Source organism: Macaca fascicularis, chromosome 16 (genome assembly GCF_037993035.2).
Source record: "Macaca fascicularis isolate 582-1 chromosome 16, T2T-MFA8v1.1".
NCBI lineage: Eukaryota > Metazoa > Chordata > Mammalia > Primates > Cercopithecidae > Macaca > Macaca fascicularis.
In genome coordinates this window covers 49,241,604-49,269,433 of record NC_088390.1, presented here as the reverse complement: position 1 = coordinate 49,269,433, position 27,830 = coordinate 49,241,604, and the positions used below count along the sequence as shown (strand labels likewise).

General features: G+C 49.0%; 1 protein-coding gene across 39 annotated transcripts in view; it reads left to right on the top strand.

Moving 5' to 3' along the window:
• Positions 1-27,830, top strand: part of MSI2 (musashi RNA binding protein 2) — a 432,504-nt gene that overhangs the window by 193,533 nt on the left and 211,141 nt on the right. The window lies entirely within an intron of this gene.

Sequence of the window (27,830 nt, the reverse complement as noted above, 5' to 3'; positions counted from 1 at the left end):
CTGTGATAAACAGCTTAGATGCTTGGAGAAAAATTAATGAAACTATTGTAACAATCATGCACATGTAGGTAATTTATTAAGGACAATTAAAAAGCTTTAAAAATCATCCATGAGGCAAAATGAACAGGAAGACGGTGTGTGGCGGGTTTTGGCAGGGAGCCTGCCTGTGGGTGTATGGAACAGTTTTCTCTTCTCACTGCCCTCACCCCCATCAGAGCCACGCAGCAGCGGTGTCCAGACTGTTGGTAACAAATATTCCATGCTGGTTCCCTGTTTGGTGGACTCCCAGGTCTGGCTGTTCTGCTCTACTTTCCTTGGGATCCAGGTATGCTGGTTCCTGGGCCTCCCCTCCAGGAGCAGGAGCATGTTGGGTAACAACTGGGTTATTGGACTTTTATTATTTGTGTTGGCTCTAGGAGCCTCGAAACCAGGTGAGGGGCAGCAAGGAAAGCCTAGAGAGGTTAAGGTGGCACTGTCATGATGTTACCAGCCACTTACTAGCTTGGACCTTTGCCTCTCTATGTAACCAGCCTGAGCCTCAGCTTCCTCCTCTGCAAAATGGGGATAATCGTTAGGAACAAGTGGAGGATTGCAGCGAGGATCACACAAGGTCGTGCATGCCGAGGGCCTAGCATGATGCCTGGCAGATATGTCGTAAATGCTCAAATGTTTAATATTCTTCGTTATCGTGAAGGGCATCATTATTGTGTTGTTGGCTGAAAGCCAAGCTAGGGTTGACACCCACATATCAAACTCCAAGGCCAGTGCACTTTTCATGACGTGCCAGTACCTACCCACTCACCTTTGCATCCTCCCTCCACTGCCATTGTTTTACAGGAATGCCAATACTATGTCCTGTGTCAGCGCTAGGATGCACTCACTCAGCCTGCTTGAGGCTTGGGTGAGGCCCCTCTTTAGAAGGATGGAGCTGCCTAGCTTCCTCCTGGTCTCATCTCTATCTCCACTCCTTCTCCACCCCTGTCATGGTTCATAGCCCCAAAGTGACAGATCTTCCACACTCTGGAATTTTCTTCACATGTGTGGAGGACTGGGATTGCTAGAATTTGTTTCTTTTTATTGGTTGGTGACCCAAGAAATCTTTGACCTTGTGGACCAGTGGTTTCTCAAACGTAGATATATTTAATAAAGTCAGGTTCTGTTAGCGGATGGTATTGGCCACTCTCTGGGCATTTATCTTTATTTTATTGTTTTTCCCCAAGGCTTGATTGTAGACACGTAGGTTATGTGTCCATTATAGACATATGCATCTATTTTCAAGAAGTAAATTTTAGTTCACTTATTGACTAGAAAGGAAAATAAAGTGTTTTAGTGTAGACACGTCAGACCCAACAGATATTTTTCCCTTTCCATGCTGTAAATGAGCAATGAAAAATTACTTTTGCTATTAAAAGCTATAGCACTGGCCAGGCATGGTGGCTCACGCCTGTGAGCACCAGCACTTTGGGAGGCCCAGGTGGGCAGATCATGAAGTCAGGAGATCAAGACCATTCTGGCCAACATGGTGAAACCCCGTCTCTACTAAAAGTACAAAAATTAGCTGGGCGTGGTGGCACGTGCCTGTAATCCCAGCTACTAGGGAGGCTGAGGCAGGAGAATCACTTGAACCAGGAAGTCGGAGGTTGCAGTGAGATAGTACCATTACACTCTAGCCTGGCAACAGAGTGAGACTCTGTCTCAAAAAAAAAAAAAAGGCTGTAGCACCTGTAAAAAATAGTAAATTATAGGACATCATCAAAGTTTATAGGCGCTAGAATTTGACCTTCAGCAAATTCAACACTGGAGGGGAATAGGGTTTTCTTCCTTTCCTTAAAATGAAAAATGAGAGGGAGAAAAAATATTTATTTCCTTTAGCAACTGGATATGGTATTCCCCAGCAGAAAGAAAGAAAGAGAGAGGGAGAGAGAGAGAGAGAAAGAGAGAAAGAAAGAGAAAAAAACCTTTGTTAAATTACATAAAGTAATATAAGAAGTCACTTTCCTTAGAAAAAAATTTAAACCTCATAGAAAAGGCGAAAGTTGGCTGGGTGTTGTGGCTTATGCCTGCCCAGCACTTTGGGAGGCCACCGCGGGCAGATCACTTGAGGCCAGGAGTTTGAGACTAGCCTGGCTAACATGGCGAAACCCCATAAAAATATGAAAATTAGCCAAGAATGGTGGCGCATGCCTGTTATCCCAGTTACTCTGGAGGCTGAGGCAGGAGAATTCGCTTGAACCCAGGAGGTAGAGGCTTCAGTGAGCCAAGATCACACCACTGCACTTCATCCTGGGTGACAGAGCAAGACTGCATCTCAGGAAAAAAAAAAAAAAAAAAGTGAGTAAAGTCCCTTTGTACAATTCTGCGCCTGCCCCTGCCACCACCCTTGGTCTTATTTGCATATTTATAACAGAGCTTTTTCTGTGCATTTATATACTCTGTACATTTATACTCTTCTGTATACTCAGAGAAAATAATATTGTATTGTTTTCTCAGACTGTCCACCCTCCCAAAACTTTTCACCTTTTCCTCTATCCTTTCCTGAGACTTAGCTGGAGGAAGAGGGGAGAGAACAGTTGATGGACAAGTTTTTTTTAATGTGGGGTTGGATGGTCCAGCGGGTGGTGGTGGCGTTTGCACCTTCTTCTCTTAGTTCTCCTTGGGCTTTGTGAAGCTTCCTCGATTGCTCATAATCTGGGTTAAGATTGAGAAGATGGAGAGTTGGAGGGTACAGGTAAGTATCCAGAGGAGCTACGGGTTGGGGGTTGATTGAGTACCAGATACTGTGACCGACTTGAGCTTCCTGTGCCTTTAGCTGGACCCCGACACCTCTCTGAACTAGGAATGTAGGGTGAACTCTCTGAGACGTCTGTGCCCATTGTGGGGTTTTGAGCATGTGAATGTGTGAGGATGTGGGTGTGTGCATGCACGTGGGTGCACATTTAAGGAGGATTTCTCGGAGAAGCCACCCCCTCCTTTATCCTGAAATGCACAATAGAGATCCTTCGCTAAATAAGTCAGCAGATGTAAGTGACGGTGTTGAAGGAAGGCACCTTCAAAGAACCGGTTGTTTCGGAAGCAACATGCTGAGATCAGCCCATCGTGGGCTCCCAGCTGTCCTGTGACATTTCTGCAGCTTCAGGTGCCAGCCTGGGTGTGGCATCTCTGGACAGTGAGACTCTCCATCCTTTTTCTGAGAGCAGAAGTCTCGTGGCTGTTGCTGGATCTTCATAGAAAATGGGTCCTTAATCTCATTCTCACCTGCTTCTACTTCTGCTCTGAGGCCAGCTGAGAAAATTGCTCCGGCGCTTTGCTGCTGTCTGAGATTTAAGGTGGGAAGTTGGAGCTGCAGATTTTGAGAAAGCCACACTGCGATTCAGGGATAGCAGCGAGACCAGCAGAGCTGCCCTGACCAGCCTTCCTCCTCACATCCTTGTGAAGCTCTAGTCTTTAAAACTCTTCACAACTGCTGTCCAGTAGAGGCAATTTGGTCCTTTCAGAAAGAGGGAAGGGGCAGGGCAGTCTGTCACCCTCATCAGCTGGCTAGCCAGTTCCATAATGAAGCCTTGGGGAAGAGGAGGATCAGGGCATGAGGAGGTTGTGCAGGCAAGAAGCCCTGACCCCTCCAAGCTTTGCTGACCATTCTCAAGGGGGATGTCCTCTTCTCTTTCTTTAGTGAGGAGTAGCTCTCCCATGTCCTCCAATCCAGCTTTCCTAAGGTGGGCACCTGTGACCACGCCCTCATCCCTCAGGCTCCAGTGAGAAGACATGGCAATGGTTAACCTGTTTGGCCGGCTTCCCTAGACAGGAAATGGAGGTTCACCCAGCTGGTGTCTGGGAGGCGGGTTCTGGCCTTCTTTCCTGTGACTCTCCGGGCAATGCATCTTGCAGCCCTCTTCTCTTCTCCACCAGGACAGCAGGGAGTCTCCTCCAGAGGGGGAGCAGTTGACTGCAATCAGCCAGAAGGATGGAACCCCTATCCATCCTCACAGAGGGGAAGCAACTTCCCCAGGCCACCTTGTCTGCAAGCATGCCAGTGGCAGAGCCAGGACTAGAAGTCAGGCCTTTTGCCTGCTGGTTGGTGTGTCCCATGCCAGGCCAGAGGCCTGTTAGCGGGTCCTGGACTTGTGAGGGGCAGCCAAATTGTTGCAGCAGTCTTGGCAATCCATCTGCTTGCTTCCACTCTGTACATTAGGATCATTAAATGTGGACTCTGTTTTCTGGACTTACAAATAAAAGTGGGAGGGAAGACCTTGTACTTGAAAAGATCGCTCTCTAAGATGGTTCAGATTTGAAGAGAGAAGGCCTGAATTCTCTCATTTTTGCAGTTATTATAATAATAAATACTTTTCTTTAATACCTAGAACAGGCCAGGAGCTGAGCAAAGTGTGTTTTGTACTTCATCTTACGTGTTCCACTTACCAGCTCATTGGTTCTGTCATCACCCTTGTCTTACAGGTGAGGACCCAGAGAGGTTGAGGTTCTACCTGCAGTGTCACAGCTGAGAGGTGGGGAGCTGGGATTTGGATGCGGGTTCTAAGCTCAGATTGGGGAAGGATTCTGCATGGCAGATAGGGAACAGACCTGCCAGGCCAGTGCTGGCTGAGGGCTTGTTTCTGGTTGAGGGACTTTTTTTTTTTTTAAGACGATGTCTTGCTTTGTCGCCCAGATGAGTACAGTTGTACACTCTTGGCTCACTGCAACCTCCACCTCCCGGGTTCAAGCAATTCTGCCTCAGCCTCCCGATTAGCTGAGATTATGGGTGTGCGCCATCACACCTGGCTAATTTTTGTATTTTTAGTGGAGATGGGGTTTCATTAGGTTGGTCAGGCTGGTCTTGAACTCCTGACCTCAAGCAGTCTGCCCACCTCAGCCTCCCGAAGTGCTAGGACTACAGGCGTGAGCCACCAAGCCTGGCCTGAGGGGCTTCTTGCTTTTGCTTGTGGTCACTTCCCTGCAATGCTGCCGTCTTGATTTTCGGAGCATCTTGTGACAGTGACTGAGGCTTGCTCTCCCTTCTTTTGCTGCCCAGGTGATGAGCACCACAGGCCTTATAAACTGATGATTCAGGGTTGAGCCATATCCCTAGAACTTCCTCTGTGGTGAGAAGTCAACAGTATCATGGGACATTTGGTTTTGTGTCTCATTTTGGCGTAGTAGAGGGACAAAGCAAGAAGTTTAATGCCAACATCAGAATAGCCGCTCAAGCAGACGCAAGCATTTGCCTGTGTACAGCATATACCCTGTGCCGGGCATGCTTTTCTCTTACCTCCTTTAACTCATCTCTGCCTAGTGTTCCATTATCAGAACGCTAAGCTTGTGGGAGTTATTTATATCCCACTGCTCAAGGTCATCACCAAGGTCTGATTTTTCACACAAAAAACTTGCAACCTGTGGCATAAATGGGTTAATTCTCAACACCATCCTCGGGATGGGTACTGTTATCATTCCCACTCTACATGTGAGGGATTGGGCTACAGTAATTTGTTTGAGATCAAAAAGCCGGGAATTGGCAGAGCCAGGATCCAAACTGCCTGATCCCAGAGCTCATGCCTTTATCTTTCTCATCAAAAACCACTGGTTGGATGGGAAGAGAGGGCTGCGTGACCCTGTGTGCTATTACCCACCCGTTGGCAGCCAAGGCTGATACCTGGCTGGGAGCCCTCATTCACAGGGCAGAAGGCTCAGTGACATAAACAGCCACCCAAGGGCTGAGTGGAGAGGACTGGCTTGCTCCAGGAGCTCTGTGCAGATCTTGAGCACGTTGGCTCAGTATGTTATTGAAATGATGGAGCTCGGGGCAGAGTGATGATTAATTAATATATGCCTTTGGCAGCCCCCAAAACTACACCAGGAACTGTGGATAGTGAGAGGCCCACCATCCGGTGTCGCCACAATGGTGCTGGTGTCCAATGGCCGTGTGCTTCCATTTACTGTTCTCAAGGGCAGTCGTGAGTGGTTCCAGCTCTCCTCATCTTCCCTGTAGCTGCTGAAGGCATGTGTTTTCTTTCTTTTCCTTTTCCTTTTCCTTTCCTTTCCTTTCCTTTCCTTTCCTTTCCTTTCCTTTCCTTTCCTTTCCTTTCCTTTCCTTTCTTTCTTTCTTTCTTTTTCTCTCTCTCACTCTCTCTCTTTTTCTTTCTTTTTTTTTTTTTTTTTGAGACAGAGTCTTGCCCTGTTGTCCAGGCTGGAGTGCAGTGGCACGATCTCGGCTCACTGCAACCTCTGACTCCTTGGTTCAAGCGATTCTCCTGCCTCAGCCTCCTGAGTAGCTGGGATTACAGGCACGTGCAACCACACCTGGCAAATTTTTGTGTTTTTAGTAGAGACAGGGTTTCACCATGTTGGCCAGCATGGTCTCAATCTCCTGACCTGGTGATCTGCCGGCCTTGGCCTCCCAAAGTGCTGGAATTATAGGCGTGAGCCACAGCATGTGTTTTCGAGATCTCCTTTGACCTGGGTCTGTGGCTGTGGACCTTTGCCGTGGACTAGAGTTCTTCATAGGCAAGTAGGCCATGTGGTGCTTGAGGTCTTCACTAGATTAAAGCCAGTAGAGGTAACAGTGCAGCCCCTCTGGCTAGGGAAGAGGGGTGCCGCTAGCATCGCTCCATCTGGGGCTTCGACTCACCTCTGCATGCCAGCCCTGTCTGCTGCTGCTCCTGTCGCAGGCGTGGAAGACCTGACTGAAACCTTATTCCTGCCATGACCTTGAGGCTGTTCAGTAACATCTGAGAGCCTGATTTTCCCACCCACCTTAGGAAGTTCTTACAGCGCGCCTAGCTCTCATTCAGGTGCGTGGGAGATGCTCAGAGACTTCGAGTTCCCTCCTCACGCCTCTTCATGTGGCTCTGGGGCTTGTCTTAGAGCTTCCCTTTCTTTTAGAGTACAGCCAGCTGTCTATTGCAGCTTGTATATGAAACGGTCTCTCTCTGTGGTAACTTTGCACAAAAGATGGTTTTGTGGTCAGCCTCTGAATAATGCAGCGAAGCCCCTGCCCCCCCAACTCACACATAGGGAGCTGTGGTCACAGTCGGACCACTTGGCAGCTATCACAAGACTTGAAATGGGGGGCTTGAAGCCATTGCTTGTGAATTAGTATGTTTTTCTCTCTTTTGCCTTTGTGAAAACCAACTTCCTGTGCAGCCGCTTGTGTTTTAAAACCCTGAGAAAGGGGGGCCAGCTCTCAGCCCTTGTCCACCGCTGGTTCCTAGGACCGTTATGAATTAAAGATTACAGCCGTTAAAAAGAGATCGTCTTTAAACAAGCGCAGTTCTCTCTCCTCGTGCCCCCCGAGTGGAGAAGTTTTTGTGTATAGCGAGTCCAAAACAAACAGAGATGTTCTTGAGAGATGTGGGGAGCAGGGGCCGAGGCAGCAGGAGAGCGAGGGCAGCAGAGGGACAGTGGGGGAGAGCTGGGGACTGCAGTTTTGAGTTGTTGACCTCCTGTCTACATGCTCAGAGAAGCAGGGCCGCGTGGAGTGCCCAGCGGAACCAGCTCATGCTGATTTGCTGCGTCACCTTGGGAAAACGTTGGCTTTGCTCCTCTGCGGCATGCACACAGGCGCAGGCACACACACGTTCCCATCCCAGCTGGTGTCCGCGTGTGGGTGTTAGGCACAAACTCTTTGGACAAAGCTCTGGAGATGAACTGGGAAAGAAGTGTGGTAGAAACATCACCAGGAAGCTTTCTATTATGGGCCTTATCACTGCGTGTGAAGATGGACCAGATGCCCCACAGAGACAGCCCGCTTGGAACTCTCACCTAAAGGAGATGCTACTGAGGTGAGGGACCTCCGGGCAGCAGAACAAGAACATTGAACAACCACTATGGTTTAACAGGAGCAAGAAACGATCTTTCTGAACTTACCTCTGTGGATGCAAAGATGTTGAAGAGCAGTTCCTGCAGTTGGCAGGGAACTCAGGGTGCAGAGGGGAAGATAGACAAGAAGGGATGAGTCCAGGGCACTTGTATGTCTGTACCTCCTCTTAGCCTAACATCTCTATGAGGGAGCGAAGAACACCACAGCTTTGGCTGGGCATGGTGGCTCACGCCTGTAGTCCCAGCACTTTGGGAGGCCAAGGCGAGTGGATCACGAGGTCAGGAGTTCAAGACCAACCTGGTCAAGATGGTGAAACCCCTTCTCTGCGAAAAATACAAAAATTAGTGGGGTGTGGTGGCAGGCGCCTGTAATCCCAGCTACTCAGGAGGCTGAGGCAGAGAATTGCTTGAACCTGGGAGGCAGAGGTTGCAGTGAGCTGAGATCGCACCACTGCACTCCAGCCTGGGCAACAGAGTGAGACTCTGTCTCCAAAAAAAAAAAAAGAAAGAAAGAAAAAGAACACCACAATTGACTTGCACTGTGTTGGAGATGGCTGTGCAGACTTTGTCAAGGGCTCTACCAAGGGTTGTGCTCAGGGCACAACTGGGGCTAAATTCCGAGGCCTGCTGCCTTTGGGTCCGTAAATCTTCATTGCAGATGTTGATGTAGTTTCCAGGACTGCATCATCTTGGAGTTTATTTTAGGCAGATGATTGCGTTCTAGGTCATTCTCAACCATTTAAGTATCCTTGGCAGGAGAACTTATCTGAATGGGCCAAGGCTCTTTGAGTTGGGAGCAAGGCATATTTTCCCACCCAATCTCCGTGCACCCGGGTCCTGTGGTTTCATTGGCACTTCATTTGGAAAGTTGTTGGCTTTTGGGAGGAGAAAGGAAGGAGAAGTTTGGCAGCATCCTGTTCCAAGGCCTAGAGTTTTAATGTGTGGTCAGACTGTTTATTGATTACTTGGTTTTCAAGAGGGGAACGTGTTCTTTTAGGACATAGGGTCTCTAGGATAAAAATAACTTTAAAAGAAGGGGTGGAGATGTTAGAGAATACTCTAATAACTCTTATCACTTCACAACTAGGAAACCTGAACCCCTAAAGGGGGAAGAGATTTTAGAAAGTTTCACCAAATTCACCATTTCTCTGGAGAGAATTGGACTCTAGATGGAGGACTGGACATTTTCCCCTAGAGCCATGTTTCCCCAGGGCATTGAGAGGTGTTGGGAGACACAAGGGCTCGGTGGCCTTACATGTAGCAACTCCTAAATTTAACATTCCCTAAATGCAGGACTTCTCAGAGCATTTACTCTGCTAATAAGTGGTCTGATTTTCTAAGAACTGGTTAAGGTAGGTAATGATTCCTTATTTGGCCAATGAACTTATTTTAAGGAGACTAAATTATCTTTAGTCTTTAAATTATTTTAAAATTATTTTTCTCCTAGAAGACCGTATGTCTTGAAAAATATGTTTCTCACTTAGAAACCAATTAATAAATACTGAGAAGTTAGGCCAGGCACGATCACTCATGACTATAATCCCAGCAGCTGGGGAGGCTGAAGTAGGAGGATCACTTGAGTCCAGGAGTTTGAGACCAGCCTGGGCAACATAGCAAAACCCTGTCTCTACAAATAAAATAAAATAAATTAACTAGGCATGGTACCGTATGCCGGTAGTCTTAGCTACTCAAGAGGCTGAGGCGGGAGGATCACTTGAGTCCAGGAGTTCAAGAATGCAGTGAGTTTTGATTGCATTCCTGCACTCCAGCCTAGGAGACAAAGTGAGACTTCGTCTTTAAAATAAGAAATAAAATAAAATAAAACTAAGAAGTCAGATGAATTCTGACTTGATAAAATGAAGTCAGAGAGAGATATTTTTATCAACTGGGCATATACATATATAAAAATAGATATCAGATACCATATTGCATATATATACATACATATCTTAATAAACTATATATACATTTTTTTTTTTTTGAACGGAGTCTCGCTGTCGCCTAGGCTGAAGTGCGGTGGCACGATCTCGGCTCACTGCAAGCTCCGCCTTTGGGTTCATGCCATTCTCCTGCCTCAGCCTCCTAAGTAGCTGGGACTGCAGGTGCCCGCCACCATGCCTGGCTAATTTTTTGTATTTTTAGTAGAGACAGGGTTTCACCATGTTAGCCAGGATGGTCTCGGTCTCCTGACCTCGTGATCCGCCCACCTTGGCCTCCCAAAGTACTGGGATTACAGGTGTGAGCCACTGCGCCCGGTCACATGTTTTTAATATATGTGTGTGTGTGTATATATTTTAATTTCTCAATGGCCATCAGAGATTTAAGTCAACCAGTGTTACCATGCTTTAGTCAGAAGGAAAGAACTCTGGGTCACTGTGTAATTTCTGGTTGGCTTTTGGAAGCTGACAGCCTCATTGCTGATATCTTCTTCAGGAGCACAGCGTCTCTGACTGGGAGCTGCTGGCTACATGGATGGAGAGCCCCTCTCCAGCTCTAATGCTCTCTATGTTCCATGCCTCTGGGTTATCAGCAAGAAGCCCAGCTGCTCAGCCCATAACTCAGATCAGTTAGCATATAAACTCCAGAAAATAATTGGCCCCTTAATTGCTACTGATATGGTGTCTTGAACCAGGCTTGGTGTGGGACGGTGCCCTGTGCAGGCCGTGGGAGGATAATTTGAGAATTCCCTTGCCTGTCCCTGCTCTGTGGTTGCCGGGCACCTGGGGAGAGCGTTGGGTTGTTTGCTTTGGGTAACTATGGCAGCTCCTTTTAATTGCCACCAAATAACTTCAGCTCAGCCTCAGCAGTAGTTGTTTTGCTGCGTCGCTCGGAAGAATGCCTACCTCTTTGTAAGAGCTGGAAGGATGGGAGCTTAGCAGAGGCAGGCCAATGCTCTTTAATGTTTTTCTTCCCATTTAATGAGTGTTGAGTAAAACTTGAGTTTAGGGTGTTCATGTGGCACAAAAGGTAAACCATTTGTGGTGGTTTGCAACTTGGGCTAAGTGTTTCTCACACGCATCCTCATGACATGGTAATGACTGCCTTCGTGTTAAACTTGGGTCCCCGTCAACTTTCTTCTGAAGTGCTTCCTGCTTTATTTTGGGGGCAGGAGTGGGAAAGGAACGAGGTGAGAGAAGGTGAGGCAGAACATGGGATGCCGCACGGGGGCATTGTCCTCAGTCGAACTTTCTAGAAAAAGGCATCACGCAGCCTGGAGACAGGAAGGGAGAGATTGAAATCATCTGCTATGGCTTTTTCTCTTCTGACATCAGAATGGTGGGAGGCCCTGAACCTTTGACCTCTGGCTCCAGGTCCATAAGTGTCCCAAGGTTCCCAGGAAAGGGATAACTTGTTAGATGGGAACCCTGATGTTTGATTAGAGCAGCTTTTAGTCACCACTGTCATGTTTTTGTTTATTCAGGCACCAGTTGGATCTGACCAGTGGTAGGTCCTGGAGATAGGAGGCACAGCCTTTACTCATGGCCTCATGATAAGGTAGAGTCATGCAGAACAAATAATGAAAGTATGGCTTGGCTGAGTGTGGTGACTCATGCCTCCAATCCTAGCACTTTAGGAGGGTGAGGCAGGAGGATTGTTTGAACCCAGGAATTCAAGACCAGCCTGGGCAACACAGCAAGACTTCATCTCTACAAAAAATTAAAAAATTAACTGGGCACCGTGGCTCATGCCTGTAATCTCAGCACTTTGGGAGGCTGAGGTGGGCAGATCACCTGAGGTCAGGAGTTAGAGACCAGCCTGACCAACGTGGTGGAGCACTGTCTCTACTAAAAATATAAAAATTAGCTGGGTGTGATGGCAGGTGCCTGTAATCTCAGCTACTTGGGATGCTGATGCAGGAGAACTGCCTGAATCCAGGAGGTGGAGGTTGCAGTGAGCCAAGATCACGCCACTGCACTCCATCTTGGGCAACAGAGTGAGACTCTGTCTAAAAAAAAACAAACACTCCAGCCTGGGCGACAGAGCGAGACTCCATCTCAAAAAAAAAAAAATAAATAAAATAAAATTAAAAAAAAAAAAAAAAAAAAAAAACAAAAAAAAATTAAGAAATCAGTTGGGCATGGTGACACATACCTGTAGTCTCAGCTACTTGGGAAGCGGAGGCAGGAGGATCACTTGAGCCTGGGAGGATGAGGCTGCAGTGAGCTGTGCTTGCATTACTGCACTCCAGCCCAGGTGACAGAGCCAAACCCTGTCTTGGGAAGGAAAGAAGGGAGGAAGGTAGGGAGGGAAAGAGGAAAAGGAAAGGAAAGGAAAAAGAGAGAAAGAGAAGAAAAAAAGATTTGATGTGTGCCAAGATGAAAGCAGGTAGAAGGCAGAGGAATCGTGAAATGCTGGATGGGTTCAGCTGGGAAGAGTACCAGTGGGACATGAGGCACCCAGCCTGTGTGTTTGGAGAACTACAGCAGTTTGCAATGCCAGAAGGAACAAAGGGAGGTGAGGAACCATGGCAGTGGGGTGGGTGTGGGCGGGGGCAGGTCTCAGTGGTGCTAGGAAACTTGTACTTTATCCATAGGCAGGGGAGCTGTGGCTTCTATAGGCTTCAAGAGGAGGTCACCATTGAGCTCAGAAAGGAGAGGAGTTTTCTAGGCAGAAAGCATGGTTGACTGAAATGGCAGAGTGTGTTCTGGGGAGGGTGGCAGGCTCTGGGTGGTGCATTTGTCCCGGGCAAAGGAGAGACGTGAGGCGGGAGCTGTATGTCTTCCATACCGCGCTCACTCACCATGGTCAATGCTCAGAATCCCTCCTTACAGAGGCTGCACCCGTCTTTGTGGGTGCTTTGGTGGAAAGTTAAATTTGATTGTCCTACGGGCCTGTGGCAAGGGCCACAGTTTCCCCTTGTCTCAGTGCCCCGTTTCCTCTGAAGAGTGGGCATTGGTGACACACTTCATGACACTCGAGCATGTGCCCATGGGGCCTGCCGGCCGCTCCCTGCCCTTGACCTAGCCGCAGAGTGGACTGCACAGATCACACGGGAGCAGTGTTGTCACCCACTCTTCTCTGGGCTCCACACACAGACAGCATTTGGCCTGCTCCCCGAGGGCCACACGGTCATCCCAGGCAGCTGTTCAGTGGTAATTAGTCAACCCAAGTCTTGCAGGTTCAATGACTCATTGTCTTAAATTTTAATAAGTACAGCAAAACAGAGTGCTGATTTATTAAAAATTAATCCTCCTAAGAGGTAGCCTCAGCAGAGGGTTTGGAATGAAGGAAAACAGAGGGAATGTGCAGGGAAGCAGGAACTTTCTCCTTCTGGGGCCTGGGCTGCTGCCGGGAACAGTGGGGCAGAGCCCCAACTCTTGGAATTTTTTTTTTTTTTTTTTTGACACAAAGTCCCTTGCCCTGTCACCCAGGCTGGAGTGCAGTGGAGCGATCTCAGCTGACAGCAACCTCCGCCTCCCGGGTTCAAGCGATTCTCCTGCCTCAGCCTTCCAAGTAGCTGGGATTACAGGCGTGAGCCACCACACTGGCTAATTTTTGTATTTTTAATAGAGGGCAGGGTTTAACCATGTTGGCCAGACTGGTCTCGAACTCCTGACCTCAAGTGATCTGCTTGCCTCGGCCTCCCAAAGTACTGGGATTACGGACGTGAGCTAGAACCCTTGGGTTTTAAGAAGGACATGGCAGCTCTATACAAACTTTCTCTCTTATGCTTCCTTTTCCATGACCTCGTTTCCTTCCTCTTGTCCTTCTCTCTTTCTGTGTTAGTTTCCTAGGGCTGTCATAACAAAGTACCACAAACTGGGTGCCTCAGCTACAGAAGTACGTCGTCCCACAGTTTGGGAGGCCAGAAGTCCAAGATAAAGGTGCGGGCAGGGTTGGTTCCTGCTGAGGGCTCTGAGGGACAGTCTGTCCCAGGCCTCTCCCCTTGCCTCTGGTGGCTTAGTCTTTGGCATTACTTGGCTTATAGACGCATCACTCCAATCTCTGCCTTCATCTTTACATGACCTTCTCCGTGTGCGCATGCCTGGGCCTAAATATCCCCTTTTTGTAAGAACACCAGTCGTACTGGATTAGGGTTCTCTCCGACTTTCTCTTGCTCTGTGTCTCTCTGGTGCCACCTCCCCTGCCTGGCCCGTCATGGTTCACCTTACTATGTAGGTCCCATCCATCCATCAGAGATGGACGGATGTCCCCCTGGCTGCCAGACCCTGCCAGGACTCCTTTCTTTGCCTCTCCATAGGTGGGTGTTGTGACCACGTGAGCCCTGACATCTCACCTGGCAGCTTCTAGATTCCCCTGCCCTTCTCTGACAAAACTTTTCTTCTGGAACATTGACGAACTCCCCTGTGTAGGCTGCAGTTCCCAGCAGGGGTATGTGAATGTGGACAAGAAAAAGAGTATCTATGTGAGTCTGCATACTTGGAGAATTTCCTTCTATTGATCAAAATATTCCAGCATAGAGCAGTACATTCTCCTGAATAAGCCTTATCACTTAAAGCATTTCCTCCTCAAAGACAATCTATTTAGGCGACGTGCAGAGACAGCTGAGTTGAAATTCATCAAGAGGGGAATGTTGGCCCCCAAAGCATTATGGGCCATTAAGTCTGTAATGTTGCAGAGGCCTCTGGATAGCCAGAGTTCCTTCCTTCCTTGTGAACTGCAAGGGCTGCTGTGCCGGCACCTTCCTATTACACTCTTTGTCATACACACAAGCGCTCAGACATTCTCCTGGTGTTGCCCTCTTCCTTGGGCACCTGTGTCCATAACAGAGGATGGTGATAGCCGGGAGACTACCGCTTGGATGTCAGTGGAGGCCATGGGAACCCTTCCACCACAGGTCTCAGGATTAAGGAGCAACAGTTTTCATAGCAACGAGTGCCCCTTTCCGTGCTTACAGCTTGGAGGACCCCAGGCCTGGGCTCTGGGAGGGATATAGACAGATACCTGGGTGCCTGTGCCCTCTCCCTTCTGCTGGGACCCTGGCCTGCTCGGTTCGCCAAGGGTGGCGTGTTTTCCGTCTGGAGTGTCAAGCCTGCATGGAGAGGGAAAGCATGGGGCTGGACCCTCCAGCATTGTGTATGTAGGAGCGGGGGTGGCGGGCAGGGTGAGTAGGACCTTGTCTGACTAGGACCAATAGTTTTGAAATGACTTGAAAAAAATTTGATCTTGGGGAATTTCCAGCATGAGTAAAATCTAGAGACTTCTCAGAGTTTTGAGAAAGCCACCCCCTGTCAAGCCAGTCACCGTTTCTGTCTCTACAGCCTCCCTCCCCATGGCCCCACTGAGACTACCTCCTGTCCAAACTCTAGTCACCCACCCCCTAAGGCTTTGCCCCGCCCTCCCAGCTGGCTGGATCTCCTCCCCAACAGCCCTGGGCTGCCTCTGCCTCCTCATGAGCACTGCCTTCACATGGGGGTGCCTCGATCGGAATCTCCAGGGTGTTCTCTTACCTTCCCTGTCCCATCCAGTCACAACCTCAGCTTCATCCATTCAGCAGTGTGAACCCACTGCTCCAGCCCCCTGCCCTGCCCCTGGCCCTGGACAGCACACCTGCTGTGCCCAGTCCAGAGCGCTCCCCCTCTCTAACTAGTTTAGACCTGCCCTCCAACACCAGTTCTGTGCATTCATTCTCTATATTATCCAACCAGCATCACCCTCTTCTTTGTCATTTGTTCGACACTTTCTGGATCCTTAGACTGGAACACTTCAGACTGGAGCGTTTACCTGAATTTTGTCACCCCTAAAGTGTCTCTACCTTGTCTACTTTCACATTTAGTTTGGTTCAGTTTAATGAGTGTGTGTGTGTGTGTGTGTGTGTGTGTGTGTGTGTTTTCAAGAATATTTTCTGGACTCACAATGGTTCTGTCTCCTTGGTTGATAGTTTGGGAGATGAGGTGGGGAGTTGAGGAAGGAAGGAAGGAAAGGGTAGAAAAAGAGTTGGCCAGGGTGGTGGCTCACGCTTGTAATTCCAGCACTTTGGGAGGCTGAAGCAGATGGGTCACTTGAGCCCAGGAGTTTGGGACCAGCCTGAGCAACATGGCAAAACCCTCTCTCTACAGAAAAAAAAAAACAAAAATTAGTCAGGCGTGGTGGCATGTGCCTATAATCCTAGCTACTGAGGAGGCTGAGGCAGGAGGATCACTTGAGCCTGGGAGGTCAAGGCTGCAGTGAGCCATGATTGCGCCACTGCACTCCAGCCTGGACAACAGAGCAAGACCCCATTTCAAAAAACAAAAAGGAAAAGCAGAGGTGTCTTAGAAGCAGAAGTGGACTAGAGGAACAGGCCACCTTTCTGGAAGGGGTTGGACAGATCTCAAGTAGGAGGTCAGATAGGGGAGAACATGGTTAGAACCATTTCTCTGAGGACGGCTACAAGCAAGAAGACTGCTGCCTCATTTATGGGGTGTGGGTGTGGGCCAGCCTCTTCAGCTGGAAGGAGCAAATGGGGAGAGGCAGGGCATCCTCCCACGCTACTGCCCCATGGGACACTCTTTGGAGGCCTGGGAGTTCCTGGTAGGCCACTCTGTTCCTGTCCCTTCCTCTTTTCTCTGAGATTGGTCCAGCATACGGCCTGCAGAGCCTCTGGCTTCAGCTTGGCCAGAAGACGTCTGATCTTGCCAAAAAGTCCTTGGTTCTGAGTTGAAAACGGTCCCTTTCCATCGTCAGATATGACAGAGCCCTGTGAGCGGCGCCCACCTGGCATGAGATAGTGTCGTGAAAGCCTGCACTAGCCTCCCTATTAAGTGGTGCGGCTTCCTTGCTTCCTGCTAACAGCACTCATCTTATACCTGCCCTGGGAAATGCCCTCGTTTTGGGCCACATGAATGTTTCTCAAAGGCAGAAAAAAAAATTTTTTTTGATGGAACCATCAAGAATAGTTTAAGCATGTGATATTATTATCCTTTTCATTACTGTCATGTTTCTATTTAACATGATTAGATGACTGGTTCTGAAAACCTAAATTACAGCACAGGCCGGGTGCTGGCTCAGGCCTATAATCCCAGTACTTTGGGAAGTCAAGGCAGGTGGATCACTTGAGTCTAGGAGTTCGAGATCAGCCTGGGCAGCATGGCAAAACCCCATCTCTACTTAAAGAAAAAAAAAAAAACACAGAGGAGGCATTTTGTTGAGATGAGAGTCAGCTGACATCACATTGCAGACACCTCTTTCAAAGGCAAAGGTCTTCCTGGGGCCCTTTCCCTAATCAGGGAAAATGAGGTAGATCCCTGCCTGGGATTTTTCAGAAGCTGCTTTGTGGGTTTTTTTGTTTGTTTGTTTTTTCGCCATGAAATAAGTTGCCCTTGGTGTCAAACTGTTGATCTCCGGGGTTCTGGAGTGGAGTGGAGGATGAGAAAGGGGAGAAAGGAGCCCGTTGTATGCCAGGCATTATGCTAATAGTTCTATGTCCTTAATTCGGGTCTTACCAAAAGCCCATGGGAGGGTGGGTATTGGCCTTCCCTTTTCAGAGGCCTGGTCTCTGTGGCTGGTAATGTTCTGTGCGCTTAGCGTGAGTGGCCATGCTCTCCTGAATTCCACCCTTCTCTCCACCCACCTTGGCGGGATTGGAACAGCCCAGAAACCCAAACTCTACTTAGCAGCACATCAGTTTTTTACAGGCCCGAGAACGCTGAAGAACATGAAGCTTTATTGCCATGCTTTTAGAGAACGTTAGCTCAGCTCTGAGCCCCGTAGAAGGGTTTCCAAAGTCTATTAGGCAGTAAATGCTTTCATGGCTTTGGAATCATAAGGTTGATTTGAAAAATTGGCACCTAATGGCTTACAACTGGAATAAATTTCCTGAAATTGGACCTCAGAGGGAGACTCGGGTGCACACGAGGCGGCCTCTCCCCGGCTTGGTGCACACCACGCTCTGTGAAGGGCGTTTTCACCGCAGCCTTTAGGAACCAGAGTCCCCCGTAATTAGGGGAGAGGCCCTGTCACGCTTCATTTCTCAATTTGGACCCAACATTTAGTGGCAGTGACTGTGGGGAGGCTTCTGACTGGAATTTCTCCCCACTGGCCTTTCAAAGGCCAGGGCCTGAGAATTCCTGAAAAATTAATGGGGTCTCTGTGGGTTCTTTACACTTGCTGGTAACCTGGCCTCTCCCAGGCCCGCTGTGGCTCCCTGGCATAATAGCTGCTCAGCAGCTGGTCTTTTGTATGCAAATATGACCTAAAGCTGTACGGGAGGCGGCAGTCCATTGTTGCCCAAGACTGTGCAATTTCAAACAGACTCGGGCTTTTAAAATATTCCAGACAGATATTGAAAATGTCAGCAGCGGGTTTCTCCCACTTACTTCTTGCCCAGCTCTTTTTTCCTCTCTTCCTCCCCCTGCCACCCACCCCACCATAAAATATAATCAAAAAGCTGGTAAATAATTTAAAGAATTGCCTCAAAGGATTTGCAGACTAGAAAGAGACTCCCTTCTCTGGTTTAAGTTGAGAGAAACTATTTTCATTTTTTTTTCCCCAAGATATTTAAAATATTCAGGAGTGTCCCACAGGGTCTTGAACTCGTAAGTGTCTGCATTTTTCTCACTATACTCTCATCCCCTCTTTTCTTTATTGATTTTTTTAAAGGTTGCTGTCGGCAACATTTAGGTCCAACTTTCAAATGAAAATCATATTTCAGATACTGGTCTTAAGTCAGACCAACTTAAGGTCTGTTTCATTCATCTGAGTTCTGTGCCCCCTGCTCTTTAGTTTAATGGGAGAGTGGAGGGAATCTTGGCTGCTGTGATTTTTCATCCTATTAACTCTTTTCAAAGGGATCCTTATCTTGTGAGCAGAAGGGAGTGATGTCTTGTATGTGGAGTCACTGTGTTTCTTCTTAGAGAAACTTAATCATCCCTCCCTACTCACCTTGAGAAGGTCTCTGGGTAGCCAGAAGCTTAGACTAAGGTGAGGGTGCATGGATTGGGAAAAATAAACATACCTCTTATTGACCAAGTCTCTGTCCCTGAAGACAGGCATTGCCCCTCCTGGAAGAACTGTCAGGTGGGTATGCATTTCCGCCCCCAGCAGTCCTGAGGCCAGGAATCTGGCTGGCCATGTGGAGATGATTGTACCTGGGATATGGTGCATTCTTGAAAAGCATTGGATGGATGGGAAAAAGGAAGAAGCATGAATGGATGATAAAGGGAAAAGAGGAAGGACAGATGCACGGATAGAAAGATAGATGAAGGCTGGATATGAAGTTAGACGAATGAAAGGAATGGCAGATGGATGGATAGATGGACAGATGATAGATGGATGCGTGGATGGACAGGTAGAAGGGCAGATGAAGGATGGATGGGTAGATGGATGGATGAAAGGAAGGAAGAACTGATGAAAGATGGCTAGATGGGTGGATGGATGGACAGATGGGTAGATGGAAGGAAGGAAAGAGGGATGGCAGGCACCTGGTTTCCCCTTTAGTATTCGTATTCGTTCCCTCGTGCTGTACCCAACCAGAGGGCATTCCCTGGGCCTGCCCCTAGAAGGTGGAGAGGGTGATCCAGGACCCCTAGGACACTGGTCCCAGGGAATCCCGACCGTCTTCCGTGAACACTTACAAATGCCTCTATTGACTGACCCTCCAGGAAGGCCATTCTCATAGCACTCTTTCCCTTTAAAAGCATAGTGTTGCACTTATACGGCCCACCCCGCACCCCTTCTGGCATTCCCCCTCTCTCTCTGAGGGACCTGCACACTGACACTCCCTGGACCATTTTTAGGGATCTGGTAGTTCACTGTCAAAGAGCCAGGTGTGTCCTCTCTGGGTCCAGCCAACAAAGGTCACCTCCTTGGCAGTGTGGTCTGTCAACTAAAGTCGTTGCCTCAAACCCGGCAACGTCAAGCGTGGTGGATAAGAGCTCAGGCTCTAGAGGCAGATGGGGCTGCGTTTGAACCCCTGGTGCCACCATTTACTGTCTGTTATGTAACCTCTTAAGGCCTTAGTTTCCGCATCCGTAAAATGGAGGAAAGAGTCTCTACCTAAGGGTGTTGTGAGAATGCAGTGAGACAATGCACACAGAATCCTTAGAAACAAGCCGTGGCGGCCGGGCGCGGTGGCTCAAGCCTGTAATCCCAGCACTTTGGGAGGCCGAGGCGGACGGATCATGAGGTCAGGAGATCGAGACCATCCTGGCTAACACAGTGAAACCCCGTCTCTACCAAAAATACAAAAAAAAAAAAAAAAATTATCCAGGCGTGGTGGCAGGTGCCTGTAGTCCCAGCTACTCGGGAGGCTGAGGCAGGAGAATGGCGTGAACCCGGGAGGCGGAGGTTGCAGTGAGCCGAGATCATGCCACTGCACTCCAGCCTGGGTGACAGAGTGAGACTCTGAGAAAAAATAAAAAGAAACAAGCAGTGGCTGGAACATTACACCCGAATGCAATACATGTGGAGTTTATTGTTGTTGCTACTGAAAGTAGTGGGACTGACATCTCTTGAGGAAGAGATAGGAAGAATCCTGGCTTCTGAGATGACGTTCAGGCACACAGCACACGTCTTGCTGAGGTCTTGAGCTGTCATCAATGCCGGGGGACGCAGTCGGTGTGGTAGAGTGGCTGCCCAGAACGCGGGTCTCTTGGGCCTCATCCGGGCATCCTGTGTGCCCTGTTGTAAATAGCAGCTGAGGATGGCGAGCACTGGGGAGATGCTGTAAGGGGCCTGAGAGGAATCATTAGCTGACCTCTCTCTCCTTGAGACAGAATCTTTTCCCTTCTCCTTTTGTTCTTGTAACTGACCCTCTGACAGTTTCTCCTCCCTTGAAAGCAGAGGCCCTGAGTCTCCTCCAGCTGTCAGTATGCATGTTCCCCTGGGCATAAACTCCAACACGGGCTGCCCGAGACCAGCTCTCACCTTCGTTTCTGCCCTGGAGAAAGGCTGCTTTCAAGTTGGTAAAAGCCTCAGGAGACCATGGCTGGCTCTAAGAGCCTCTTTGTGCTCTGAAATCCAGAATAGCCCTGGCCTTGTCGGCTCAGAGGAGCCTTCCAGAAAAACAAAAGCCCTCGACTTCTACCTCATCTCCTAGCTCCTGTTCTTTTCTATTTTAAAGCCCTTAAGAAGGGAGGTGTGAAGTCTATGGTCTGTAAGCATAAAGGATTTTTAAACTAAACAAGAAAACCAATTATTTTTCTAACTGCTTTAGTCCTTCAAATCTTTCACTGTAATGGAGATTTAGAACCCATCACAGTTGGGCTATTATTTCTGTGTAAACAGTGTCATGCCCTATTGCACCAAGCAAACAGTCAATTTTTTCCATTACACTTAGACACAGATGATGAGGGTGCCGAGTCGATGGTCTCCCAAGCAGGTTTTAGTTGATGGGGAGCGCGTGACTGTGGTAGGAGGTGAGGAAAGGGTTAAGGCTTACAGGGGATTTGGGTTCTTACCCAGGGGTCACCTCTTTGGCTTCAAAGCTCTGTTAATCTTCAGGTCCTGGCTTGTGAACCTCCTCTATCCAGAGCAGGGAGACTGGGGGAGAGAGAAGGGTTGGTGGGAGACTAAGACTAAGGTGAGAAGGGCAGGAGCTGAAAGTTTCTTTCAACTGGTGGGAGAGGGCACATCTTCAGTGTCCCCATCTCCAGAGTCTCCCTTCTTCCAGATGGTTCTGCTTTTGGAGCTTCTGAAGTGCACATCTGATTTTGCATTCCACTGCTTGTAGCCCTGGGATAAAATCCAGACAGCTGTATGGCCCATGAGCCCTTGTCCTGTGGTGCCCACCTGGACTTCTTTGCTTTTCCAGCACTAACCCTCTTGTGAACCCCTGATGATGCCATGTTGCATCAAGCTCTTTGCCCAGAATATTCTTCCCATTTCTCTGGCTTAATGCCTTTTCATCCTCCAGGACCCAGCTCAGGTGCTGCCTCCCCCAGGAAGCCCTTCCCTGCCCTAAGGCTGGCTACAGGCCTGTCAGGTGCTGCCCTGCGGTTCCCCTCTTCTAGCACACACTCGTCTGTATTATAACCTCTGATCTATCTTCTCCAGTAAAATATAAGCTCCTTGAGGGCAGCCTCTCTATCCTCACCAACTTAGTACTCCCTATGCCTTGCCACAGCTTTGACTGACATATAGTACCTTCACATTGAAATTTTTATTTTTTTGAGATGGAGTCTTGCTCTGTCACCCAGGCTGGAGTACGATGGTGTGATCTCAGCTCACTGCAACCTCCACCTCCTAGGTTCAAGTGATTCTCCTGCCTCAGCTTCCCAAGTAGCTGGGACTACAGGCGTGCACCACCATGCCTGGATAATTTTTGTATTTTTAGTAGAGATGGGGTTTCACCATGTTGGCCAAGCTTGTCTCGAACTCCTGACCTCAGGTGATCTGCCCTCCTCGGCCTCCCAAAGTGCTGAGATTACAGGCATGAGCCACCTTGCCTGGCCCACACTGAATATAAAATGAATAGATGAGTCCCCCAAAAGCTTCCCCCAGACCTAGCTGGCAGAGTAGGGTAAAAGAATAGTTGACTGTGTGCACTGGGGCAGCATCAGCCTTGCTGTCCACAGCAGGGATGGAGACAGCAGTGCTCCTGGCAGCCAGCAGCTCCTGCGGGTAGAGGGTGGTAAAGCAGTAAAGTGAAGGCGGACCCTGAAGCGAGACTGCCTGAGTTCAAATCCCGGCCCCACCACTGTCACTTGGGTGATTCACTTAAACTGTCTGTGCCTCAGTTCCCTTATCTGCAAAATGACGTTAATAACAGTAGCTACGTCATAGGGCGCGTATGGAGGTTAAGTGACTTGCCAGTAAAGCGAGCAGTGCCTGGTCTGGAGTGACCACCCTAGGAGGGATGGCTATTGGCATTCTCTTTATGATGCTTCTGCTCTCTTAGCTCTGCCCAAGCTTGCTTCTGGCCCATCTGAAGACCTTGCTTAGAGCAGAGGTTGGGGACCCCATGTGGCACGTAACCCTGGGGGTGGTGGCTGCTCACCTCACACCCTATCCCTTATTCTCTTGTTTATGCCCCCTGCTTGGCCTCTGAGGCGCTTGAGTTTGTGCCTTCTGTATTGACCTTTAGCTCTGTGCAAGGCTTCTCGAATCAAGCTGGCTCTGCTAACAGACTCAGCCATCAACCTGTGGCATTTATGGAGCACATTTTTTTTTTTTTTTGAGCTGGAGTCTTGGTCTGTCGCCCAAGCTGGATTGCACTGGTACAATCTCAGCTCACTGTAACCTCCGCCCTCCAGGTTCAAGCGATTCTCCTGCCTCAGCCTCCTGAGTAGCTGGGATTACAGGCACCTGCCACCGTGCCCGGCTAGTTTTTGTATTTTTAGTAGAGGCAGGGTTGGCCAGGCTGGTCTTGAACTTTATGGAGCACTTTCTGTGTACAAGCATGGTACTCACAGGTGACCTGTTGGTCATAAATGCCTTAAAGAGTACATTTGAGCTGCTCCCTAATCCCGTGAGGTAGGCCAGGCTGGTATTACTCTTGTTTTCTCCAGATGAAGAAGTTGAGCCCCAGAGTAGCTGAAGGCATGCAGCTGCGGGAGACCGTGCAGCTGTAAGCCCCCGCCCCACCCCCGTGCCGCCCCCAGCCTGGGGCCCTGCTGTTGAACATTTTTGTTTTCCTCCTCTAGACAAGTACCCTCTCAGCCCTTGACTCTGCAGTAGACTTCAAGGTCCACTCCTGCCCCAGAGCATCAGCTTTCTGGAAACCATCAGCATCTGGAGGAGAGGAGATGAGAGGGGAGGGGAGAGGAGGGGAGAGGAGGAGGGGAGAGGAGGGGAGAGGAGGAGAAGAGAGGGGAAATGTCTTCAGCTACAAAATGCCTGGCCCCTTTCTCACTCAGAGGCTTCCTGCCTGAGGAGCTTGTCCTCTAGATTTTGAGGAGGAGCAGAGGGGCTAAGGACCGCAGAGCTGAGATGCAGCTTCTCTTGCTGTGGGTGGGTGTGCCCTGGCTGACACAGGGGGCGTGGGTGAGAGACTCAGCAGGGTGTTGGAGTAGCTGCCAGTTCCTGCCTGTGAGTGGACCTTGCTTTAAGCAAGGTTGAGAGCCAAAATGATGGATGCATCCTATGCAAGACAAATTAGGAGGGGATTATCATCTCACAAAAGAAGTCTTCTAATATAAACTCACGAACACTTAGAGTGAGAGATGGTTCATGGACTGCCTGGCAGGCGCACCTACGCTCAGTCCAGGGACCCACCTCCTTGTGGCAGGGGCAGGACGAGCTTGGGGGCTGCGGCCCCACCTGCTTTCCCTAAGGGCAGTTCTAGGGAAGAGCCCCGCAGGTCAGATCCTGTTAGTGAAGGAGTAGAGATTGAGGGGTTCCAGAAGACAAAAAGCCTAGCCATAGTAGGCAGGGGGAGGGGCAATGCCTTCTGACCCCTAATTGAAGGTGATGGGAAGGGAGGGGGCCAGTGTCCTAGAGATTGGGGACTTCCTTTGGGGCCAGCCCCATCTGGGCTTGAATCCTAGCTCTGCTGCCAACTGGCCTCATGACCTCTAGCAAGCCCTGTAATGTTTCTGAGCTTTTTTTTGCTCGTATGTAATATGGGAACGGTACTAGTGGTAATAATAATAACTGTTGTTATTGAGTTGTTGTGAGGTTGACAGGAGGCCATGGGTGTGAAACACTCAGCGTGGATCCTGGCACGTCGTAAACACTATGTGGTGGTGGCTGTTGTTTGTCCCGTCACACGGAACTGCCTTCTACCCTGCAGCAAGTTCTGCTTTCCTGAACCTTTTCCCTACTCACAGGGCACACTATCCATCATTGAATTTTCCCATCAAGCCACTTTTCTTTTCTTTTTTTCTTAGACGGAGTCTCGCTCTTGTCGCCCAGGCTGGAGTGCAGTGGTGCCATCTCAGCTCACTGCAACCTCTGCCTCCCGAGTTCAAGCGATTCTCCTGCCTCAGCCTCCTGAGTAGCTGGGATTACAGGCGCATGCCACCACGTCCAGCTAATTTTTGTATTTTTAGTAGAGACAGGGTTTCACCATGTTGGCCAGGCTGGTCTTGAACTTCTGACCTCAGGCGATTCGCCCGCCTCGGCCTCCCAAAGTGGGATTACAGGCGTGAGCCACGGCGCCCGGCCTTCCACTTTTCTTTAAATGTCCTTTGAAGCTAACGGGCGGATCGCCTTCCCTCCCAGAAGCTCAGGGCTGCCTGCTTGGGGATTTTCCCGTGTATTTTGTCTGTAATGCATAATATATATGCGTGTGTGAGTATGTGCACATAGGTCCCTCCACACGGATGTATATATAACTCATTCCCCAAAGGAAGATTTATTTCAAGGCACAAATGCTTCTGGTTAGCTTCTGTGTGGATCTGATCCAGCCCGGAGCCTTTGCCATGAGTAGAATTCATTGACGGCAAAAGGAAATGAAAACAAACATTCCCTGACACGGGGCATTTCCGTTGGGGGGCCTCTGGGAATTCTCCTCTATTAAAATATCTACCAAATTGGACAGAGGAACTTGGCAGCCACAGCCTGAGCTCCTTAATTGTTTCTGTGGGGAGGGTATGGGCAGAAGCTATGTACTAGCCTCTCTTCTGGAACCTTCCTCTCACCACTGAAGTGCAGGAAGAAGGGGCCCTTTGAGAACAGAGGGTGTTCTGGGTGCCCCTGGAATCCAGCTACTACCCACCTTGTCTGGACAGGTGCCCAGTGATGGTGAGGGGAGAATGCCTGCTCCCTGGCCCTCTGCAAGTTGCTCATTGTAAAGTTTGCAGGGGAAGGTGGCCAGTGGCTGGGAACTCACATTCCTGAGATGGTCTGCAAACTTCCGCTTAGCCCCAGCAGACTGAATATGAATGTGCTTTTGATCACAACCAGCTGATGGGAGCTGACCCAGACTTATTATGATTTTGCTGTTTTTTTTGGTTTTGTTTTTCCTTCTCCCTCCTCTTCTTTATGGGGAAGATGTTTCTTGAATGAATTTGCTTCAGGGGACAGAGTTCAGGACGGAGGCAGATGAGGGGATATAGGAGCTCTCACGCGAAGTTGGGGGTGTTTGCTGACCTGCAGCATCCAGGGCTTTTTCCTCCCTCTCTCCCCTTAGAAATGGGCCACCAGTACTGTTTCCTGGGGCCTCTAGGTGTGCACTGGTGTTCACAGCAGTTGGGTCTAGACGTGCTCATTTATTCAGCATCTCATTTAATCCTTCTGCAAGGTAGTTATAACAATTTCCATTGTACCCATCTGGAAGCTGAGTCCCTGTGAAGTTGAACATCCCCCACAAAATGACAGAGCTCGTAAGTGGCAGAGCTGTTCAACTCAGGCAGACCGGGCTCCAAGCCAGGGCTCCTCCACCTCAGCACTACTGACGTTGGGGGCCAGATGATTCTTTGTCGTGGGCACCGTCCTGTGCATTGTAGGAAGTTTCACAGCATCTCTGGCCTTTACCCATTACATGCCAGTAGCAGCGCCCCACCCCCAGTCATGGCAATCAAAAATGTCTTCAGACATTGCCAAGGTCCCCTGGGAAGCAAAATTGCCCCTGGTTGAGAATCACTACCTGAAACCTAAGTCCTTTCTTCTGCCCAGTGCCTGCCCCATGCTGTTACTCTATGTGGGAATATGACTTTGTGTAGTTTTTTTTTTTTTTGGAGACAGTCTCGCTCTGTCTCCCAGGCTGAAGTGCGGTGGCGTGATCTCAGCTCACTGCAACCTCCGCCTCCTGAGTTCAAGCGATTCTCCTGCCCCAGCATCCCGAGTAGCTGGGATTACAGGTGTGCACCACCACACCTGGCTAATTTTATTGTATTTTTAGTAGAGATGGGGTTTCACCATGTTGATCAAGCTGATCTCCAAATGCCTGACCTCAAGTGATCTGCCCGCCTCAGCCTCCCAAAGTGCTGGGATTACAGGCATGAGCCGCCGTGCCTGGCCTCTGTCTACTTTTGAATACTAAGGTGATCAGTGGACATCTGAGGTGCTTGATCCAGTGTTGCCACCACATATTCAACAAATACGCAGTAACTGTGTATTGAGCATCTGTGGTGTGCAAGGCACTGTAAGGTGTGGGGACTAAGAGTGAAACCCCAGGCAGGAGCTTATTGCTGTGCTCAGGAGCTGAAGGATTTACCAAAACTACTAAGGTGGGCTCCCTGTTCTCACAGAGGTCCCAGTTGAGTGGGACACTCACAGTCTTGCTGAGTAACAGATGCTCACTTTTGGTTCTTGGATGGCAGATGGGAACGTGGGTGAGTGTCCGTGTGTGCCCCAAGGACACATGTGTGCACACAAGAGAGGAAAGAATAAAGCCCAAGTGGCATCTGTGGGACTTCTGGTCATTCCTTATCAGGACCTGATAGGTAGTGTACTGTACTGTCACCAAAAATAAACCTCCCCCTTGCTTCATCTGAGGGCCTGCATGCATTTCGCATTTCTGAAAACCTGAAGACTTTTTTTTTTCAAATCTCTTACTGCTTTTGAAAATTTACCTTTAAAACAAATATATGAAGAAAGGCTTCCAGGCCTTTGCTCTTATAGTTTCAATTAATTGGTACCAAAAATATTTGCTAGTGCCACCTATAACCCTATATCTCAGGGTTTCAGAACCCTGGGGAGACTAGGATTCCTTGGGAGTCCCTTCTGAGGAGCCCCAGATAGGAGCTAGTGAGAAAAGAATGTTGTCTGTGTGTGTATGTGTGGATGCATGCTTGTGTACACACACACGCACACACACACATACATACACGAAAAGAACATCAGTTGTTCCTTTTCTCCTTTAAAAACTCCAAGAAGCATTTGAAACTCCTGTCTGCCAATCTCCCATCCTCCCCTAGAAATCCTTGGTTAAGTCTTTAGACTCAACAACAACAACAAAGAACAAAGCCACAGACAATCTCCCCCTCCCGACAATGTCAGCTGTGAACTGAAGATCTGAATAGCCTTTAAAATTGTTTTATTGTTGTCAGCGCTGCAGAATGGTGTGTAATCTTTGTGTTCTGGAGAATCTTTAATTGGCACAAAAGGGCAGTTTAGCCGGCATCTTGTAGGAGGTTTGTCATGCAAACGGTTAGTGCCTGCCACTCACAACATATAGGGCTATCCAAGCTGATTTACATCAGCGGCTCCCTCTAGTTAATAGCCTTGTATATTTCCTGAGGGTCTCTGAGCAGAAG